Here is a 6077-nt window from a genome sequence, read left to right on the forward strand (position 1 = left end):
GACGCTCATCACCATCTCCCCTATGAACACGTGTCTGACAAACACTTCCGTTCTACATGAAATAAGCTAGAATGAATATCTCTTAGATCTCCTAACCAGAATCTTCGTGGCGTAAGCTAGAATGATGGCAGCATTCAAGAGAATCCAGAAAGTCTAAACCTTGTCTGTGGTATTCCGAGTAGGATTCAATGATTGAATGACTGTGACGAGCTCCTAACTCGCGATTGCAGGGCGTTAGTGACAGACGCAAAAGGATAGTAAATCCTATTCCAGCATGATCGAGAACCGACAGATGAATAGCCGTGCCGTGACAGGGTGCGTGAGCATATTATTCACTGAGAGGATAAGATGAAGCCATTGGCAAGGGTGATGCCTCCAGACGATTAGCCGTGCCGTGACAGGGCATTGGATCATTTTCCCGAGAGATGACCGAAAGTAGCCATTGACAGTGGTGATGTATCACATAAAGCCAGCCATGGAAAGGAGTAAGACTGATTGGATGAAGACAGCAGGAAAGCAGAGGTTCAGAGGAACGAAAAGCATCTCCATTCGCTTATCTGAAAGTCCTACCAATGAATTACATAAGTATCTCTGTCCCTATTTTATTATATCATATTCGAAAACTCCATTACTATTTTATATCCGCCTGACTGAGATTTACAAGGTGACCATAACTTGCTTCATACCAACAATCTCCGTGGGATTCGACCCTTACTCATGTAAGGTATTACTTGGACGACCCAGTGCACTTGCTGGTTAGTTGTATCGAAGTTGTGAACCATACGCGTACCAAGTTGCTCACGTTGCCAGGGATTGTTTGAACCTGGACATCACAATTTCGTGCACCAAGTTTTTGGCGCCGTTGCCGGGGAAAGAAAGAGCAATGAATTTTACATAATTAAAGTGTAATCACAATTCCGCGTACCAAGTTTTTGGCGCCGTTGCCGAGGATTGTTCGTGTTTGGACAACTGACGGTTCATCATGTTGCTCAGATTAGGTAATTTTCTTTTTGTTTTGCTTTCAAAAATTTTTCAAAAATCTTTCAAAAATTTTTCTTTTGTTTTCGAAAAAAAAAATAAAATAAAATAAAATAACATAATGAAAATAATGTTCTCAAAAATAAATTATTCTATGGCTTCAAGATTTTTAAGAATGAATTCTAGTGTTTCATGAAACATGTTGAATCCTATCTGGCTGTAAAGCCATACCCAAACTACTTTGGGATTGGTATTCAACTAATCACTCCAGTCCATGTAATTATATGCTAAAGCTTGGCTGGCTATTAAGCCATGCCTGACCCTTTGATTGGAGCTTTAGAGCATAAGATTCTTGGAATTCATATTAAAAATTTTGGAATCCTTATTTTTCTTTTCCAAAATAGTTTTTCGAAAAATATAAAATAAAAAAAATCCAAAAAAATTTTAGAAAATAAAAAAAAATCAAAAATATTTTTCTGTTTCTTGTTTGAGTCATGTGTCATGTTATAAGTTTGGTGTCAGTTGCATATGCATCTTGCATTTTTTCAAAAATTCATGCATTCATAGTGTTCTTCATGATCTTCAAGTTGTTCTTGGTAAGTCTTCTTGTTTGATCTTGATGATTTTTTGTTTTGTGTTGTATGATGTTTTTCATATGCATTCTTGAATTCTTAGTGCCTAAGCATTAAAGAATTCTAAGTTTGGTGTCTTGCATGTTTTCTTTGCATTAAAAGTTTTTCAAAATGGTGTCTATGATGTTCATCTTGACATTCATAGTGTTCTTGGTGTTCATCTTGACATTCATAGCATTCTTGCATGCATCACATGTTTTGATCTAAAAATTTCATGCATTGCATCATTTTAGTGTTTTTGTCTCTCATCATAAAAATTTCAAAAATCAAAAAAAAAAAAAATATCTTTCCATTTTTCTCTCATCAAATTTGAAAACTTGAGTTGACTTTTTCAAAAATTTTTAAAATCAAGTTGTTTCTTATGAGTCAAATCAAATTTTCAATTTGAAAATCTTATCTTTTTTCAAAATTTTTTTCAAAAATCAAATCTTTTCCAAACTTCTTAGTTATTTTCGAAAATTCTAAAAATCTTTTTCTTATTTCTATATCAAATTTTTGAAAATAACATAAGCAATTAATGTTTTGATTCAAAAATTTGAAGTTTGTTACTTGCTTGTTAAGAAAGATTCAAACTTTAAGTTCTAGAATCATATCTTGTGATTTCTTATGAATCAAGTCATTAATTGAGATTTTAAAAATCAAATCTTTTTCAAAATTACTTTAAAAAAAATATCTTCTCATCTTATCTTTTTCAAAATATCTTTTCTAACCTCCTAACTTCTTATCTTTTCAAAATTTGTTTCAACTAACTAACTAACTTTTTGTTTGTTTCTTAACTTTTTCAAAACTACCTAACTAACTCTCTCTCTCTAATTTTCGAAAATATCTCCCCTCTTTTTCAAAAATTTCCTTTTAATTAACTAATTATTCTTATTTTTATTTTTTATTTTAAAAATTTTCGAAATTTTACTAACCTTTTTCAAAAACTATTCTCAAAAATCACTAATTCTTTTTCAAAAATTGTTTTCGAAAATTCACTTCCCCCTCTCATCTTCTTCTATTTGTTTATTGATATACTAACATCTTTCCTTCAACTCACCAAAAATCCGAACCCCCCTCTCTCTCTGAGTTCAGATTTTCTTTTCTTCTTTTCTTCTACTCACATAAGGGAACCTCTGTGCTTGGGCATAAAGGATCCATATTATTATTATTATTATTTTTCTGTGCCTTCTTCTTTGTCATATGAGCAGGAGCAAGGATAAGAACATTCTTGTGGAAGCGGATCCAGAACCTGAAAGGACTCTGAAGAGAAAATTAAGAGAAGCTAAATTACAACAATTCAGAAATAACCTTTCAAAAATTTTCGAACAGGAAGAGGAGATGGCAGCCGAAAATAATAATAATGCAAGGAGGATGCTTGGTGACTTTACTGCACCTAATTCCAATTTACATGGAAGAAGCATCTCCATTCCTGCCATTGGAGCAAACAACTTTGAGCTGAAACCTCAATTAGTTTCTCTGATGCAGCAGAACTGCAAGTTTCATGGACTTCCATCTGAAGATCCTTTTCAGTTCTTAACTGAATTCTTGCAGATATGTGATACTGTTAAGACTAATGGAGTAGATCCTGAAGTCTACAGGCTCATGCTTTTCCCTTTTGCTGTAAGAGACAGAGCTAGATTATGGTTGGATTCTCAACCCAAAGACAGCCTGAACTCTTGGGATAAGCTGGTCACGACTTTCTTAGCCAAGTACTTTCCTCCTCAAAAGCTGAGTAAGCTTAGAGCTGATGTTCAAACCTTCAGACAGAAAGAAGGTGAATCCCTCTATGAAGCTTGGGAAAGATACAAACAGTTGACCAAAAAGTGTCCTTCTGACATGCTTTCAGAATGGACCATCCTGGATATATTCTATGATGGTTTATCTGAGCTATCAAAGATGTCACTGGACACTTCTGCAGGTGGATCCATTCACCTAAAGAAAACGCCTGCAGAAGCTCAAGAACTCATTGATATGGTTGCTAATAACCAGTTCATGTACACTTCTGAAAGGAATCCTGTGAGTAATGGGACGCCTATGAAGAAGGGAGTTCTTGAAGTTGATACTCTGAATGCCATATTGGCTCAGAATAAAATATTGACTCAGCAAGTCAATATGATTTCTCAGAGTCTGCATGGAATGCAAGCTGCATCCAACAGTACTCAAGAGGCATCTTCTGAAGAAGAAGCTTATGATCCTGAGAACCCTGCAATAGCAGAGGTAAATTATTTAGGTGAACCATATGGAAACACCTATAACTCATCATGGAGAAATCATCCAAATTTCTCATGGAAGGATCAAAAGCCTCAACAAGGCTTTAATAATGGTGGAAGAAACAGGTTTAACAATAATAAACCTTTTCCATCATCCACTCAGCAACAGACAGAGAACTCTGAACAAAATACTTCTAATTTAACAAATTTAGTCTCTGATCTATCTAAGGCCACTGTAAGTTTCATGAATGAAACAAGATCTTCCATTAGAAATCTGGAAGCACAAGTGGGCCAGCTGAGTAAAAGGATCACTGAAATCCCTCCCAGTACTCTCCCAAGCAATACAGAAGAGAACCCAAAAGGAGAGTGCAAGGCCATTGACATAAGCACCATGGCCGAACCTGTGAGGAGAGGAGAGGACGTGATTCCCAAGGAGGAAGACCTCCTGGGACGTCCAGTGATCAATAAGGAGCTTCCCTCTGAGGAACCAAAGGACTCTGAGGCTCATCTAGAGACCATAGAGATTCCATTGAACCTCCTTATGCCCTTCATGAGCTCTGATGAGTATTCCTCTTCTGAAGAGAATGAGGATGTTACTGAAGAGCAAACTGCCAAGTTTCTTGGTGCAATCATGAAGCTAAATGCCAAATTATTTGGCATTGATACTTGGGAAGTTGAACCTCCCTTGTTCATCAATGAACTAAGTGATCTGGATCAACTGACATTGCCTCAGAAGAGACAGGATCCTGGAAAGTTCATAATACCCTGTACCATAGGCACCATGATCTTTAAGGCTCTATGTGACCTTGGTTCAGGAATAAACCTCATGCCCCTCTCTGTAATAGAGAAACTGGGAATCTATGGGGTGCAAGCTGCTAAAATCTCACTAGAGATGGCAGACAGTTCAAGAAAACAGGCTTATGGACAAGTAGAGGACGTGTTAGTAAAGGTTGAAGGCCTTTACATCCCTGCAGATTTCATAGTCCTGGATACTGGAAAGGAAGAGGATGAATCCATCATCCTAGGAAGACCTTTCCTGGCCACAGCAAGAGCTGTGATTGATGTTGACAGAGGTGAAATAGTCCTTCAATGGAATGAGAACTCCTTTGTGTTCAAAACTCAAGGATCTCCCTCTGCAACCATGGAGAGGAAGCAGAAAAAGCTTCTCTCAAAGCAGAGTCAACCAGAGCCCCCACAGTCAAACTCTAAGTTTGGTGTTGGAGAGTCTCAACAAAGCTCTGCACATCTGTGAGGCTCCATGAGAGCCCACTGTCAAGCTATTGACATTAAAGAAGCGCTTGTTGGGAGGCAACCCAATTTTTATTTATCTAACTATATTTTTCTTAGTTATATGTCTTTGTAGGTTCATGATCATGTGGAGTCACAAAATAAATATAAAAATTGAAAACGGAGTCAAAAACAGCAGAAGAAAAATCACACCCTGGAGGAGCATCTGCCTGGCGTTCAAACGCCAGAACAGAGCATGGTTCTGGCGCTGAACGCCCAGAACAAGCATGGTTCTGGCGTTCAACGCCAAAAATGGCAACAAATGGGTGATAAACGCCCAAAATGGCCACCAACCTGGCGCTGAACGCCCAGAGTTGTGTGCAAGGGCATTTTACATGCCTAAATTGGTGCAGGGATGTAAATGCCTTGACACCTCAGGATATGTGGACCCCACAGGATCATCTCAGGATCTGTGGACCCTACAGGATCCCCACCTACCTCATCATCTCTCTTTCCATTCATGATCATCCCTTCTGTTTTCCATTTACCACTCACATCCATACACCCACTACCTTCAAAATTCAACATCTCTCTCCCACCCAATCCCACCCATATGGCCGAATACACACATCCATCCATCTCCTCCATATCTTCTTCTTTTTCTATTCTTTCTTCTTTTGCTCGAGGGCGAGCAACATTCTAAGTTTGGTGTGGTAAAAGCATAGCTTTTTTTGTTTTTTCCATAACCATTGATGGCACCTAAGGCCAGAGAAACCTCTAGAAAGAGGAAAGGGAAGACAAAAGCTTCCATCAAGGGTCTATAGCTCAGTGGTAGTATATTTGACTGCAAATCAAGAGATCCCTGAGATACCTCAGGGGATACATTTTCTTCCACACAATTATTGGAAGCAACTAAGGGTGGAACATCAAGATCACTCCATCATCCTTCATGAAATCAGAGAAGATCTAAAAGCAATGAAAGAGGAGCAACAAAGGCAAGGAAGAGACATAGAAGAGCTCAAGGACATCATTTGTTCCTCAAGAAGGA

The 6077-nt window shown here is 37.9% G+C and overlaps 1 non-coding gene across 1 annotated transcript; it reads right to left on the reverse strand.

Moving 5' to 3' along the window:
* Nucleotides 1-3326: 3326 nt before the first annotated feature.
* On the reverse strand, nucleotides 3327-3434 carry LOC112738775 (small nucleolar RNA R71). Its single transcript, XR_003169721.1, has one exon. It is a non-coding gene; the product is annotated as a small nucleolar RNA R71 (small nucleolar RNA).
* Nucleotides 3435-6077: the final 2643 nt, after the last annotated feature.

This window comes from Arachis hypogaea, chromosome 13, assembly GCF_003086295.3.
Source record: "Arachis hypogaea cultivar Tifrunner chromosome 13, arahy.Tifrunner.gnm2.J5K5, whole genome shotgun sequence".
NCBI classification, from domain to species: domain Eukaryota; kingdom Viridiplantae; phylum Streptophyta; class Magnoliopsida; order Fabales; family Fabaceae; genus Arachis; species Arachis hypogaea.